The 16,709-nt window shown below is 45.0% G+C and overlaps 1 protein-coding gene across 5 annotated transcripts in view; it reads left to right on the forward strand.

Annotated features, from left to right (window-relative positions):
• Positions 1–16,709, forward strand: part of LOC102696088 (tenascin) — a 140,033-nt gene that overhangs the window by 80,329 nt on the left and 42,995 nt on the right. For 3 of the 5 annotated variants that reach the window (XM_069183553.1, XM_069183554.1, XM_015366570.2), the window contains one exon: positions 7,211–7,281. The gene's annotated coding sequence lies outside the window, so the exon portion shown is untranslated. Of the gene's footprint in view, positions 1–6,890; positions 7,282–16,709 lie in introns of those variants that run through there. The other 2 variants (XM_069183555.1, XM_069183556.1) reach the window with 2 other exon arrangements.

The following is a 16,709-nucleotide window of genomic DNA, read 5'->3' on the forward strand; positions in this document are numbered from 1 at the left end:
CTTAAAGGCTTTGACTCTTTTTGGCTTTTTCTTTTATAAGTTTCCACTCTGTAATTTTTGTTGTTCTTCAAATTCTTTGTTCTCAAATATAGACAGAGATCTGTACATCACCAGAAAGAACTAAGGGTCCAGTATGAAGAAGGGACGTTGACCAGATGGCGCTCTTTGTTGAGAACAGGAACGGCCTGACTGGGGTTGGGAGTAATGGGGCTGGTCAGCAATTCGACATCTCTGGCTCAGCTGTAGCGCTCCAGCCAGCCAAACTGACCACCTGCCTTCGCTGTCCCACTGCCTGCTGGCTGTGTGGGTCACTGATGGGGCTGCGCGTTTATTTAGACAAGCTGGAGCATATGCATCGCACGTTTAAGGCTCGCTGCATTTTTTTTGTTTTACTTTCAGAAAAGAAATGCCTGTTCTGTTGAAAGCAGTCTTTGCCTCGCCTCATCTCCCTCCCTGATAGAACGTCTGGCGATCCTGGCCCATGAGGTCACCCTGTGTCCCAGTGGGCACGTGAACTGTGTGTGGTTCTGTGGGCATCCAGAGCTCCAGCCTGCTGAATCCCCTGGGTGAAGTTTTTATTTCAGCTGTCAGGATGGAATGGGGGTTGGTGGGGGACTGCAGTGGAAGGGCCCCTGCAACAGATTTTTGTGAGTCAGGGGTGAGTCATCATTTATTGACTTTACGTGTTTCATCACGCACTGGTTGCGTTCCTGCCATCGGCACGCACATGGGGTAGGAACACCGCGGAAATATTTGCTCGTTCATGCTAGCGAATGGAGCTCGACACACCCTGGTGCGACAAAGAAGTTGCTTTGTGGCCGGATCTCGTGTAATCAGACCAGGGCTTCTGGTTTCCTGCAATCACAGACCCCGGAATGAACAGGCACCAGTTCCCTGATTCTTCCATGTCCTGTAGTTTCCAGTGAGGCTCCTGCTTAGTGTTGGATGCTGTGGATTTTCAACAAGAGGGCTTTTAATGTGTTTGTTTTTAAAAAAGCGATACAATAGCGGTCTTCCAGAGCCATGCTCATTAGGAGTGAAGCTTTGAAATATGTTAAGACTACTGTCTGACCAGAAGCAGGACAGTTCCATTATACAAGCTGAATTGTTTACTGTTATCCCATGAAAAGAAAGAGTTCTACTTCTCTTTGTACAGCACATCAGCTGGAATATTCATTTTCGCAGTTTAAATGGCTAATGTATGTTTTTAGATTTTCTGCGTGGAATTGAAGTATGAATCATTGTTTTTAACATACTGTAGGAGCAGAATTCAGACATACTGCCTAACATTATTTTAGTGAGGGAATTTGTCCACTTCATCATTGTATATACATGTGTTAATAACATCTGTGTATGCAAAATATAGTATATACATTTTGATCTCAAGGGGTCCGAGCCTGGGTTCTGCAAGAAAAGGCCGATAAGGTGAGATGTATCACCAGTAAGGATGAAGGACCAAATCACTAAGAGTACAGGAAAACGCTGAGTTCTAATGGGTTAAATGGCCTTTGACTCTTCTAAATGGTTCCCTTTCCTCCCACTCTAAAGCTCTGGATCTTTGACAGCTCTTGATGTGAAAGGACAAGGAGGAGCCAACTGCGAAGGGCAGGAACAGAGGTGCAGGGCTGGGCTGCATCACTGCTGGGTATTTCGCTGTAGAATTGCCAGGGCTGGCTTTGTGTCAGGGAATTACAGGCTTTCTCAGGTCATCTCCTCAGAACAAAAGGAGCAGAGAGTATGTGTGGTCTGGGGCACTCTCCACCCTGCACAGGAACTACAGAGCTACAGCCGCTGGAATTGGCATGCTCTCTATCTGTCCAGTTCTAATCATTCTTTTGCTATTCAGAATTCAGTTTTCATGTTTTTGATATACGAGAGACAAATCCCAGATTCAAATTCCGGTAGGGGGCGGAACATGAGAACGTGGCCCATTTAGCCCATATAGCTCATTAGGGGGAAATTAGCAGCTAGCAGTGCATTACTGAAAGTGTAATTATTTATCTCAGTAGGGTATTTGGGAGATACGTACACTACAAAGCACCCAAAAAAGAGAAAGGTGTGATGTATAAAAAGGGATTCAGTGCTGAAAAAGGCACGCTGTTAGAAAGAGAGCCTGTGCTGCCTGTCTCTTTCACCCTAGCACATATCAGAGCACTCGAAACCGTTCCTGCACTGTCCAGCTTTTATGTATAGAAATGCAGAGTGCAGCGTTCGTGAATAGTTTTTTTGAAAGAGATTACAGACTCACTCAAAAAGCAAAGTTCAATTGAATTTGCTCATCTTGAAAGATAAAATCATTCTAAAATACATGACAGTATGCATGTGCTAAAAAAAGAAAAAAAAATACCATTTTGTTAAGGTCAGAGCCATGCTCGGCCAAACTAGTTAGCTGATTTTGGCTGCTGTGATATAAGTTAATTGATTAGGATGAGTCAGTCTTGTTTCTGCTGCAACATTTCCAAATCCTTGTAGCTTCCGTTGTCTTTGAAGCAGTCCTCCTGGTCACCAGTTTAACAGCATGCGATTGGTGATTTAAGAAAGCCCGGAAAACAGGCAAAGCATCCTTGACAACGTTTGTAGTGGAATCTTAGCTGGCCCAGCTGTAAGTTTGTGGAAAAAGTGATTGCATGATTAAACACTGGGTGTAGGAAAAAAAGGATGGGATTTGAAGAAACAGAAATATCTGAAACAAAAAAAAAACCCAGATCTGAGTCAGGCGTGTCTCCTGGTGAGAGGACTAATGCAGATGGCAGCTCCCTCACCCAGTCGCCACTGCAGGACCTGGCCCACTGCTGTGGGTCCAGACTCCTCGGGTGGGCTCGGCCCAGATAAAGCCATGGCTCGTGCAAGGTACAGTAGCTGCGGGGCAAATGAGACCCCACAGGGGGATGCGGGAATTTGGGACGATCCAATCAAGAGGAAAAAGTGGCAATGAATCGAAAATGTGTTGGGGGTTGGGTGGGGTGTGAGGTTAAAGTCTAACTGGGACAGCGCCACCCCTGAAACACTCGTTTCTCTTTCTTCCATGATTGGCATCCGAGCTGATGGTGGCGCTCAGCTTCGCCACACCTGCCCCCTCGCAGCACCAGCCCTGCTCATCCCCGCTTCCCGAGACACCGGCGTGCTTTAAAAAAAAAAAGACGGGACTCCCGCTTCAGGATGGAGATTAGGCATTTCTGTGAGGCTCTCTTCCTGAAAAAGCCTCTCTGGCACGCATTATGAAGTATTAATAGACTGTTTGTTTTGCCTTCAGCTTGCGAGAGCTTCAGGGCAGATTGAGAGACGCGAGCTGCTGGCAAACCTAGGGAGAGTGGATTGGAATACCCCCTCCCCACTTTCAATTTTCAATCGGCATTAATTTTTCAATTCGTTAAGCAGCAGGGTGCAGGAGCGCTGTGGCTGGGGGGGGTGTTGTGAGCTGAGACAGAGGGTGATGAGAGGGAGCGATCGTTCCTGCTGGCCAGCTCTACAGTGGCTCATACAGTGTCCTGGAGAGCGCCTGCTCTCGGAGTTTCATTCTTACCTGAGAGTACTGGAGTGCAGCTCTGGGACTCCTGCATAATACATGGCGGGGAGCACAAATCCACAGTCGGCTTTATTACCTGCTAATTTATTTTTAATGAGGAAAACGGTCTTTCCAGGTCACTTCCTAGTTCGCTGTCTGTCAAGAGCTGCTCTCCCGGGCTAGCATCGTGCCTGTTTAAGAGAGGAGATAGCTGCAGGGCCTGAGCCAGATAATGAGCTCTCTCTCTGCCACTGAGAGGGAGTGCTGAGATAGTGTGCCTAGTGCTGCTTGTCTGTGTCTCCCTCTGTCGCTTTCTCTCTCTCCCTCCCTCCATCTCTCTCTGTCTTCTCTGTGTTGTCTCTCTCCCTCTCTTCTCTTCTTTCTCTCTCATTCTCCTCCTTCTTTTCACTCCTTCTGCCTGACACTGCTATCCTGGTCTCTCCAGTTGTAGTCCCATCTCCGGCCAACAGCTGGGTTACCTGCCCTCTGTCTCTGATCTGCTCACCCTGAACACCAGGGCTATTTTTTTAATTAGGAATTCCTAAAAGCTCTTTTGACAATTGCCATGCCACAAACACCAATAATTTACCCCTGAGATCAAATGCTAAAATGAACTCCCCCAATTATTGATACTCAGAACACATTATTTTGAATGTTTATATTTAAGCTAAGCCTTTTTTAAAATAACATTTTGATTATTTTTTTTTACTTATGCACTTATTAAATGAAACCGTATATTTGAAGGCACTGTACTGCTGTCTGCACGGTGCTGCACTAGTGACCAGGACTGTGGCGCTGGGTCCTCTAACGCTGTCTGCGATTTTGACTCAAGTCTATATATCGAGTATAGCCCAGTCTGGTCCAGTGCAGTCTTCTCTGTTTGTAAATGAATCTACCCAAAATACCCTGAAAATTTAAACCGCTGCCCCTCGCGCTTCTAATTTAAAAGATATTCATGTGAACTGTAAACTCACCGCTGAGAATATTGATTCCCTCTCCTTTCAGCGGAATGCCTCCTAGTATTTATTTTTTCTGACGTATAGTTTATGCATATATCTGTACAATAAATAACAGTTATACTATATATTGATGGATAGGCCTGTGCCTCGTGAGTTATAAACATAATCTTTCATATCGTTCAAAGGTGAGTGATGCTCAGCACAGTGACTCCATTAAAGATTATTAAATATGGCTGTTGACTGTGCTAATAAGAATTTCTAATATAGAGCCCAGTGATTCTCTACCCCAGCTCATCCATCTTTGCTGCTTGACTGGTCTTTGTCTTAAAAACACTGGCAGGATATTTTTTTCCACCCAGACAGCCAGAGAAGTGGCACAGCCCCCCCCAACCCCCAGCCTTTTCCCCTCTCCCACTGGAGAGTCTTAATGTGACGAGGCTCGCGTTGCCCAGTGTTGGCCAGTAACACTCGGATTTGACACGGGACAGCCCAGCTAGTCGGCTGGAGCTCTGTGTAATTCCTGATCCATTGTGCTCTCTGAAGATGTTTGGTTTTAGTTTTTTTTTTTTTAAAACCTCCCTTTGTTCAAACAGCAGGCTTGTTTTACGAATTCAGGTTCCCTGGTGATTTTCTTAAAAATTAATTTTAAATCATTTAATTTACATCGTTGGTATGCAGTAATACGTAATGAGGCATCATTAGATAGCAAAGAGTAGACATGATTTGACGGCTAAAGTGTGAAAGAGAGCTTTAAGGGAGCCCCAGCTGCCATCCTGATCTTTCTTACTTTTACAAATAGGACCTTAGAAACTCAGCAAGAAGGCTAAGATCCGGCTTGAACTTTGACCTTGCATAGCCTGGGTTTAGGAGAGCAGGTGGTGCCTGTTATCTGCCAGCACTGTGTGTTGGGGGTTCAGCACCAAACGTGCACTTTCCTTACCTTGGGTAAAGCTGCTGAGAATGTGTGCACAATCGACAGCACTTCTCAGCTGTTAATCACAACCAGCGTAATGTACTGTAGTTCTGCCAGAGGAGCCAAAGACAGAGGAGGCTGGGGGGTTTCACACGAGGCAGGGAGCTGTATTTAAACACGTCAGTCAAGGGCAGGTCTTGGAGGTAACTGTGGGGAGTGGAGAGGCAGTGGTGTTTGAATTAGTGCATCGGGTTTCAGCTGTTGGGTTACTGGACCAACAGGAGGAGGAGTGCAGGGAGAGAGTGAGAGACGGGGAGAGTGACGGAGAGAGAGGGAAGCCCCGAGGAGTGTGGGAGAAAGTGAGCACAACCTCGAGTGGAAAGGGGCCCTGCAGGTCTCCAGGGAAAGGCCAAGATGTGTGGTCAGTGTGGAAATGGGGACAAGGACACAGGACTCAGGACAGGGCAGACATGCTCTCTTGTCCCTGCTCGCCAGCCGGGCGTCCCGGACTGGGCCACAGCACAGCGGACACGTGCAAAATCTGACAGACCCAAACATGCCTGTAAAATAGACATTTCCTGTTGATGTGCAGCGGCCAGATGCTTGCGTTTGTCCAATTGTTTGATTTATTATGTTGTATGTTTTTGTTTTATTCTGTTACGGCTGCTGTTTGTTAGTTTAATTGTTTCGTTGTAACTGAAGGCTTTGGCGCTACCCGAGACCATTTAATACCAATAAAGCACAGTTTGAATTAGACAGGGTGAGTGGCCAGTAGGAGAGCAGGAGAGGGGGGACAGAGAGAGAGTCTAGGGGACAGAGATAACATCGGGAGAGAGAAGAGGAGGAAAAGGGAGAGGTGATGCAGCATTGAAGAAAGTCTTTGTCCTGTTGCGGCAGTGTATGAAAGGGACATAAATAAGATCAGGGATTGGGTTTCAAAAAGGTTTTTATAGCTTATGTCACTTCTTTGTTTTTTATTTATTTTGTACAATCCTCAAAACTGGAACCTATCCTCTGTATCTCTGATTACTCAGTGCTTAAATTCTTGTGTGTTCTAAAGAGCAGCCAGCCCATGTACTGTAACTGTGAGTGCAATAAACTAGGGCCCCTGGCAAAAACATAAAAGCAATATATATAAATTAGCAAATATATATTCTTCTAGATACGGGGGAGGCAAGATTTGATTCAGTAACTGTAAATGAAGTGGCTTAGGAGAAAGGGGGCATAAGAGCTCTTAACTCAAATAGAGGGAGGAGAAGAAGAAAATATGGGAAGAGAGATGGGTGGCAGAGGTGTCCAGTGTTTCCTTCAGGCCAGGTCACTCCTTCTTCCACTGGTCAGTGCTTTCATCTCCAGCCTTAAATGGTATGTCAGTGGTGCTTTTTAAAATTCTTGTCTTCCTCCTCTTTCAGGCTGCTCTGCTGAGTGGCTGTTGGCTTAATACTCCAGTGGGCTTGTGCGCTACTCAGCCCAAAGGCATCCCATTTCAAGGAGCCAGCCAAACTGCTTGCACATTGTCAGGAGGGGACTGTATATAAGCAGTAGGTAGGAGCGGGGTTCTGACCACAGCGCGTCTTCAGTCACAGAGAAGGGAATACTCTCTCTCGTGCGCTCGCTCTCTCCCTCTCTCTCCTTCCCACCTCCTCTCCTCTCCAGCTTCGCAGCAGCATCAGAGATACTGCTGCCTCTGCCTGTGTGGCTGGAATAGGGAGGAAAAATTATCAGGAGATCAGAGTATTAAAAAAAAAAAACAGTAATCACTGTAACTCAATAACGGGAGAGTAACATTTTCTCCCTTTTGTTCTTTTGCTGCTGTATTTGCTGGGTCCTTAGAAAGCTGGCTGTTTCAACTCGCACAGTAGGATTCCTCAGATTTCCGAACTTCCGAATTCTCACCGCAGAAGGTAAGTTCAAATGGATTTTTTCTTTCACTCGCTCGAAAACTCACTGCTGCTTAACTTTATAGCTGTTAATTTTTTGTTGAATCTGTTCCTGTTTGCGTGCCACATCATTTCATGTTTCCATCATAGAGGCACTTCTTATGAAGTTGGAAATGAAGGAAATTATATCACATTATTTGGTGAGCTTCCTAAATGAACATTTTGAATGCCAATACCTCGGTCAAGAATCTGTCATTTTGTTTTGTCTGTTTGCTTCTGAGCGTGTAATTTAAAATAATGAAAATGTATACATAAATGTGTTCTGGCATGTTATATACTCCCCACATATAAGTGTTGGAATTGATGCCTGAAATGGGAATACACTGGAAACACCTCACAGGTTTAATTGCTTTATGTGCGAGGTAACACAATAAAAATAGTCTAATTTAAAATGAAATATATTGATTTCAAGGGCTTATTTATAAAGTGCTGTTATGTATATATTTGCATATATTTTTCAATAATGTCACAGGCACTTTTCATAAGGTTTTATGAGATCTGCTGTGCTAACTGAATTAGACTGGCTTAGTATGTTAATCTGTATTCCCAGGAGCGTCTTTCTTTGTCTTCAGCCCTTTGGTTTTTATGAGGTTTTGTGCCTCAGAGCTGCATCCTGGCTGGGCTGGAGAGCCTGAAGTCTCTGCCCGTTATGGTTTATGAATTAAGTTGTTAAAATATTTGCTGAATGCAGCAAGGTCCTCGGCTCAGCAGCACTTGAGAAGGAGCTGTGCGGTTATTAAAAACGTTAATTATATCTGCGAGATTGTCCTGCCTATTTGGAGGTGTTGACTAGCAGCGGGAGCACCTGGAAAGTTTAGGCAGTGTTTCCAGACACCTCGTCTCGGGGATATAACCCGCCACAGTCGCAGGCTTCGCAGCTGCAGATCTAGTGTTGTTTCTGCTTGCTGGGGGTGCCAGGTGTGGTGCCCCAAAGTGCCAGGCGCCTTGTTCTGCAGGCTGGCTGTTGGTGGTTAGCAGGTGGACTCGAACCAGAACAGGGCTGAGGGGCTGACCAGAGCAATCAAATATTGTGGGTGTTAGAGGCAGCATCGCACAAAGACCGCTGCACCTAACCGGGGGAGCAGGAGCGAGGTGGGTCCTGACTCGCGCGCTCGAGTCGGGGAGCGCAAGAAACCACATCACTGGGTCCACGGTCTCCATGACGTCAGGGCTTTTTATTCGACCCCGTTTTTAAAAATATAAAAACCCTGGGCGCAAGGAGGTGAGGAGTAATTTCTGTCTTCATGGTTTCCATTGGGAGATGAATAGTGCTCTCCCTCCTCCAGTTTTCCAACACACTTTCACACCTTGCTGCTTGCTTCTGCGTGCTGTATGTCTGTTTGTACAATGATTAAGGTGCATAATAGAAATCTTTTGAAAATGTACAATAGAACGTAGCTTATGAATCAGAAGTGATCATGAATGTTTTTCCTCACCAGAAATCCAATTAAAAGGCAATGTAATTGATTATTGAATTAGTTCATCTCTTTTTCCCATTAATGTGAGTAAGAACAGTTGGTACATTTGTTTTTTTAGGTCTTTTGTACACTTGTATTATCACTATATATCTATACACATTTCTCAGATTATTTTGCAATATGCACGACTTCACTGTGAATTTGTGACTAATTCCAATTTACTGTTGTTTTTTTTTTTAAAACCGTGCTTTGCTGTAGTCTCAGGTCAGGCTCGGTGTGCGTTTTCTTTTGAACTCAATTGTTCTGCGCTGTAGTGCGTCTGACTGTGTTGCCCAGTGGAAAGAAGAGTGAGACGCAAGGCTGTGTTTAAACAGCTGTTCTCTCAATCATCTAGTGGTTTCAAGGTGACAATGCACTTGGGGAAGGGAGCTTCCTAGTGCAGATGCTCTCCTGCTGAAGGCATCAATTCACAGAACAGCACATTCCTCCAAGCTGAATAATGCAGACAGCCTCCGAGCCCATTACCAGTGGAAACGACTCAGAAATAACTCTCTAGAGCTGGGAAATCCCTCAGGAAATCGTCTGGGACGAGGTGATATGCTGGGGAATGAAATGCTGTAACTTTACTGGAAGTGCTTATTGTGAGGCACTTTTGGTCTCTCCTGCTTGTTGCTGGATAACCTCTGGCAATAGCTTCATTAATGTAAAGCTAATGACCTTATATAGCCCCCCGGGGACTGGGCTCAACTGGCAAGAGAAATTACTCTCATTGACACGTCGTTGGTTTCAAATTGGATTACTGTTTGATGGTTTGACGACGGACGTTACCTTACTGACTGTAAAGCCTTTTGGTCTGATAAACGGAGAAAGTGGTGCTGTTCACCAGTGTCTGTCTGGAGATGCGTGGGGCATAGCTGGAATGGCAGGAGAAGGCTTAGGTGAGGGAGGGAGTTATTAAGAAGCATCCCTGAACCCCAATCAGATTGGGAATTACTATATGATACCCATATATACCAGTAGAATTGTGGATTAATAGCTTTTCTAATGAATTGTTAAAATTGATTAAGAGGATTTGTAGATTACAGGTTTTATGCATGTATTTAGTATACTGTATATAGTGCCTGTTTGTATGATGTTGTATTGTACTCTATAGTGTGCAGGTCTGGAACATGCTTGCAAAATAATTTTCCTGTAGCTTTTGTGGTGATATGCCAATAAAAAACTAATGAATTAATTCCAGTCTCCTGCGGTATAGAAACATTCTTGTATCTCATAGTAACTGTTTTAATAATATCCTCAATTACCATCACTTGTTTTGTCATTTGACATTAACCTGTCATAACACGATTAGCTATTAATGCACTTCTTTTAAATGGTTACATGAGAAGAGAGGGCCGAGTTTTTTCTTTCCTAACTGTAATTGAAGTTTCCTGATCACAGGGGTTTAAAGGAAGTCAGTTCAGCACATTTAGCACAGTTTGTCTTTTTTTTTATTTGAAATGCCCGCTGGGTCATGACATATTGGTAGATAAACTAGAAGTCGGGTATCAGGAAGGACTATTTCTGTGGCTCTTGTTTTTAGAACAAGATCAGAACTCCCCATATGCATCCCTCATGTGAGCACTGTGCTATGAAACCCCCCCCAAAAAACAGGCTTTATCGCCCTCCTCAGGTACAGGGCCTCACCTGTTCCCAATTACTGCTGCTGCCAGATGTTTGCATTTACCGAATCTGATCACTTTGTCCATTACTGGAAAACAAGTCACCACGCACTTGGGCATCGCGTGACTGGCTCCTGCTGAAGCCCACTCCTTGATGTCCTCACATCATGTGCAACCTATCCGGCTGTCCCTCACTGCCCTACTGAATGAGTGTATCTTGGCAGTGGTGAGGTCTGTTTTATCACGGTATAACAGTTGGGGTTGAAGTGAGGTGGAGCCAGGTCCTAGATGATCCAGTGAATCCGAGTTTAGTTTCTGGAGAGAATCTTCTATTGTAAGAATGACAGCTTTACAAAAGATCATCACGGTGAATGTTCACATTACTTTGCCCGGTATTATGTCATGCATACACTCACTGTGCTTTACAGTTCTTTACTTTGATCTGTTTTTCTTTAAGATTTTGCCATCCAGTGTTAGGCTGGAAAAAAGGTTTTTTGTCTGTCCCACAAGTAAGTCCATCAAGGTCTGGAAAGCAGTGGCCCACATGGTTCAGAAAATCAATTGCAAAAAAAAAAATTAATGAGAAAGAAAGCGCTGTATAGAAAGATTAAAAACACGATGCGGTTAAAGCTTTCTGCTTGTAAAGAAAGGTTAAAGAGATGTTTGGAAAGTCAATACTTGGATCACACAACAGCATAAATTAGTACTTACCGCGCATATGAAATGTTCTGAATGCTTTCTATTATGTTCCTCGTAAACTATATATATTAAAATTGCAGGAGGTAGGCATTCAAGGTAATGAATGTATTTAGATTGAAAACTGGTTAATGAGTAATAAATTGTAAGGGGTGAATGCTCAAAGTGGGGGTGATGTAATGGGTAGTGCCACCTGGATCTGTACTAGGGCCACTGCTTTTCCAATTTATATCAATGATACAGGCTCTGGTGTAGGTATTACACTTGTCTAGCGAGTGGTGCTTCAATAAGAGGATTAGCAAAATAGTGTGGGAGTGGCAAAAGAAAATTTAAAAAAGGTTTCAACAAAATTCAGGAATTGGCAATTACCTGGCAGCTGATATTTAATATTGGCAAGTGCAGAGCTTTTCATGCAGGCAGCAAAACATAAATGAGAACTATTTTAGATAAGGAACAGCTGGATGAGATCCTCAGACTAATTAGCTACCAGTAACCAAAAGAGCTAATGACCTTTCGTTGGTCACCTTTCTTCTATCCCCCATCTGGTTTTGTTCCATTTATAGAGCTGGGGCTCTTAAGGCCATGAAAGATGCTGACATCCTGACTGGAGTGAGAAGACTAGAGAGCAACTCCAAAAACAATAACATAATTTTAGATTGGAAAATTGGAAAAAAGTGAAGCCGTTTCCCAGAAGCTATTCTCTTTTCTGGTTAATGGTTTTTCTATGTTAATGATGAGGAGACGGGAGACTGGTGCCAGGTTAGTGAACCCGAGGTTAGTGGATGTGGCGGGGCACTGTGGTGACGTTGTCTGCTTGACACATGGCCCCACCAGCAGGGCTTCGCAAATCGCAGAACGTAAAACTCTCAGAGCTAGTGTAACACTACGTTCTTAGCACACACAGGCGTCAGAGTGCGTCTTCTCCGTTTGGGCATGCGACGCACTGTGCCTTCCATGCAGACTAGGTTAACGGATGTCCAGGACAGGCCAAGATTCCTAGACCTGCATCCAGAATGGTCCCTTTCTCTTCTTTTGCATTTGAATGTGGGAAAATTCCCTCCTTCCTACCAGGAACGAGCCGTTGTGGATAAATGCATAAAAACATGCATCTTCGTTAATTTATTAAAAAGCAAGCAGTCAGTTACTGAACTGTCACCCTCAGATCTGCCATTCAGTGTTTTAATGAACTGTTGTCTTCTGTTTGTATTATTTTTAAAGATGCTGTGACTTTCTTCCTCACCAGTTGGTGATAACTTGGCGGTTTCCCTTTGCAGTGAATAGTAGTGAATGCTATCCGTTGTGGTTATTCTACTGTGATCTCCATGAGCCGATCACTGTAAAGATTTAGCCGTGAGCTACAAGAGCAAAGCAAGGCGCCGTCTGGTTGTGCTCGTCCCCGGCTTCACCCCCCCCGGCGGGATCAGTCTGTCCTCTGTTGTGTGCGAGTTTCTTGCGGTGCAGTGTTGGGTTCCCCCTGCATTCCTGCACCCTGCCTGCACGGCTGCACAGCTCGAAAGCTTGGAATTAGGACCAAGGACAGAGACACCCCTCCGCTGACGTCCACGGGCAGCCAAGGCACTGTCCTTGCCAAGTGCACTTGTCTCTCCTTTGCCTCCTGCACCTTCTGTCCGCACATTTTTATCTGAACATTGCAGGTCTAGTGCAAATCACTTGACGGTGTTCAGCCCCTGAAAATACAATAATTAGGCCTTTTGTGTGCGCTTGCTATAGTACCCTGAAGCTTGTCGTTGTTTGAGAAGCCTTCCTGATGGTAATGTACCCACACGGTAGTTAAAGAAATTAATTTGCACAATTTTCCCTTGGCTCTAACGTAAGTCTTGGTTTATGTATACCACACTTTTACCTTGATGGCTTTTGTATAATGCCACGCCTGCCGGTTTTCTTCAAAGCTTTCACTATGTTTTTACTGTTGAACCTGATGGGGTGTCTGTGGTGTATCAGTGGAAATGTTTCAGAGTACGGGCACAAGGACCCCTGAAGCTCAGAAGGGGGGGGCCCTAGCTGTTCTCTCGGCTGAGCCACGGGTGCCCGATCTGGGTCAGAGTGCCATCCTGCTGCGACGCATACCTGCTCCCCTGCCTGCAGCCTGTTCTGCAATGCCATGACAAGCCTCAGCCTCAACCCAAATGTGGCTGAGAAGCTCCTGCTGTTCCACTGCACTTGTGCAATTGCATTTGTATGGGAGGCAGTGAAAAGGGAGGACAGGACAGAGGGGAGTTGGGTGGAAGTGGCGGGGGGGTCTGTGTTAACTGTGAATGTAGCGGCCGGGGCAGGGGTGTGTGTGGGGGGGGGTATACTAACTCAAAACTTCAACAGAGGGGAGCGAAAGGTTGAGCTAATAAAATCTGAGGTCACCAGCCTGACTCTGATCATGTGGATCAGAGGCCTGCCGACGAGTAACAAGCAACAAATGTGGTATCCTTCTTTCATTTGAGGTCTGCGTTAAAACAGGGCATTTCTGCATCTGGAAGTAAAGAAATACAGTAGCCCGTTAACCATATTTATGGGTCACTGCCAGCACTTGGCATTATCAGGAAACTCTCGTCTTAATGAAGAAAACCTCTCTTTCTCTGTCCGTATGAGCATTGAATAAAGACGGATGCAGTGAAAAGCCTCTTTCTTCTTTTCAGCCCTAGGATTTTAGTTTTTTTTTTAGGTTTGGAGGCTTTAAGCCCTGAGCTGCTCCCCTTCTGAGCCATAGAAATGTGGCTTCGTCCTCTTGTGTCGCATACTGCCGGTAGTCACCTCTGCTCGGAGCTTTCACACGCCTGCCTGCTTGTCGGACGAGCGAGGTCTATGATTTCTCCAAGACCCGTAGGTTCATCTGAACTGGCTTCGCCTCTTGATAGCTGTACAGTGTATGTTTCACAGTTCTGACCACACGGCCTCCATTTCAGATTCTGAAAAGCCATTTGTGGATTTCCATTGGGCGGTTCCTCATCCAGGTCCTTATATCCACCTGATCTGGCACTCCTGCTGCCGTTTTAGAAAAGAAAAAAAATACATTGTCACGTTTCTCCTGTGCACGGCAAGTGTGAAGAAGGTTCTGCTCGATATTTATGGTGGTGTCTTTATACTACAACATACTGCACCTCGCCCCTCACTTCCATACTCACCTATCTGTAACTTCTGTTTCCCCCTTTCTTTTCTTTGTCTGTTGCTTTTAGTGTGTATACGATACAGATCTGACCCCTGCAGTCTGTCTGTTGCTCGTGTGTTTATAGTGTCTATAGTGCTCAGGAATTTGAAGCCCTGACAGTACAGTGGTGAGGGGGGCTAGGGGGGTAATCACTTCCAGAACTCCCAGTATTCCAAGGTCCTGTGCTCCTAATTCGAGATGCACGTTGATGGTCACTGAAGAAAGGGACGTTAGGAACAGACTGATGAGCAGGAGAGAGCACCACCGTTTTCAGGATACAGATTGGCTCTGTGTTCAGCCACACAACTGCTTGTATCCTCGCTCTCCCAGTCGGGTTACTCTCAGGATATCGGATCATATGTTCCGTTCACTTCTGTAGCATGCTACCGGCTCCATGTCCTCATTTGACCGGCCTGCTAACAGCTCTGTTTCTTTGGCACTTCACAGTAAGATGGAAAAATCGGCTCGAGCACATTCTGGGTTTTCTGATAATCTGCTAAAATCGGTCAAGTTCACGTTTTGCTGGATGTGATTTCAGGATTAACCCCGTCGTCCTCTTGAGTGGAGGGTAAGCAAGCTGGGACACTGGTGCTGAAATGCTCCCAGCCCCTTTTTGTTTTGTCAGGTGTGCTCCACTGAGAATCACCACCATCCACCTGAAATGATGGAATCTCTGCCCCCCCTCCCCCCCCAGCCCATCCCCCAGGAGCGGTTCAGACATTCCTCCAACCTCTCCGGTTTCTCCAGTGAGAATCCCGGCTGATTCCGAGGCCGGATAAAGCTTTGGTATCCTGACGCCGCCTTGCAGACAGTTGACGTGATGGTAAATTAGAAAAAAAATCAATTCCTGAGCACAGTAATCTGAGCAGGTACAACGCTTACGGTGAATCAGTTCTGTGTCACGCAACACAGCCTCTCATAAGATCCTGGGAACGCACTTCTGGGCACCGTGATTAACAGATATAATGCAAGTCTCAGCAGGTCTTTCTATCTGTCCAGTTCTGACCTTGGTTATTTACTGCAGAACAATATGAAACAGCATAGATATACAGAAAAAAAGAGGACAGCACTCTAACTAGCAGACAGCTGCTGATGACTTATATATGTATTAATACATACCAGTGTAAAACTGTTTTTTGTACAGTATGTGTTATTCTGCTCCACAGCACTTTTTTTTAAAAGGCCAGAGATTCACCTTGATGGATGTCACAGCCCGAGAAACAAAATTTCTTTTTTGTTCCTTTTATTTTACAGCGACAGGGCCACGTTTTTTAATCGAGCCCATTCTTTCTGATTGTAGTGTCTGAAAAAAGATTTCCGCCCCCCCATGCGGTCCTGGTCAGAAAGAGAGGAGATGGATTTGTTAGCAACTTCCAAGGTGAAAGGACTCCCCAGTCATTTCTGCTCTGCACTCCAGGGCGACCCAGTTTCAATGGCGTGGCACAGAGGCAGCCCGTTCCGAGTGACCTACAAATCTAGGCAAGCTTGATAATTACTATGAAGGGAGAGGAGGCTCCGTTCCTCTGATATACAGTATACAAGCCAGACTGGTTTTTGTCAAGGACAATTTATTGCTTTTGCTCAACGCGCAGAGCAGCATGCATTCCCAGTTATTTATCTTGGACCTCACAAATCCATGCACTTTCAAGGTTAATATTTACAATTATGTTTTGATGATGGAAAATATTTTTTAACAAGGGTGAAGAGCTTTAAAAGCTATGTCTGCAAAATTAAATGAAGCAGACAGTGGTGGGCATGATTCTCCTAAACACCCGGATGTCCAAATCCGTCAGAAGATTTACCTTCTTTTGGGAGAGCGGACGTTTAATTTGTTTTCAAAATATATTGTTTGTTAGATCCAATAGCCACTCCTGTCCCGATGTTTAGACTGGAAACTCACCTGTCAAACTGTTCTTCTGTATGTTCGTTTAAGGCAAATATAAAATGCATCAATTAATTGAGTTATTTACTGAATGCAAGGAGAAACAGTGTAACTTTCTATCTGGGCTCTGTCGGTGTTGAGTTTTCTGTTAGAACTATGTTCGAATTCTACCATAGTCGCCATGTCATGGTGGCGGATTTAAACATGATCCTGAAAGCAAGGGTAGCTACAAATACCCCCCTCACCTACTCTGGCTCATTTAGATTGTCAGATATGCAGTACCTGTTATATGATGGACATATTGTTCTGAAACGATATGTCATGTGCCTCACACGCAAGATTAACGGTGCAATATCACATGTTGCACATGCAAGATTAATCCGCTCCTTTTTACACCTTGCATGTGCTGCCAGACTGCTGGGCGCTGCGCACGTCCTCTCTGCAGCTCTTAGTTCAGGGCCTGGTTTTCCCCCAGCATGGTGCCTTTCGTACTGAGCACCAACCCTTTTGCTCATAAATATGAAATACACTGAAAAAGGCCTGTCATCAATCATGCAGGAATCCTGCAGAAGCGA

The sequence above is a fragment of the Lepisosteus oculatus genome, chromosome 24 (genome assembly GCF_040954835.1).
Source record: "Lepisosteus oculatus isolate fLepOcu1 chromosome 24, fLepOcu1.hap2, whole genome shotgun sequence".
Taxonomy (NCBI): Eukaryota; Metazoa; Chordata; class Actinopteri; order Semionotiformes; family Lepisosteidae; genus Lepisosteus; species Lepisosteus oculatus.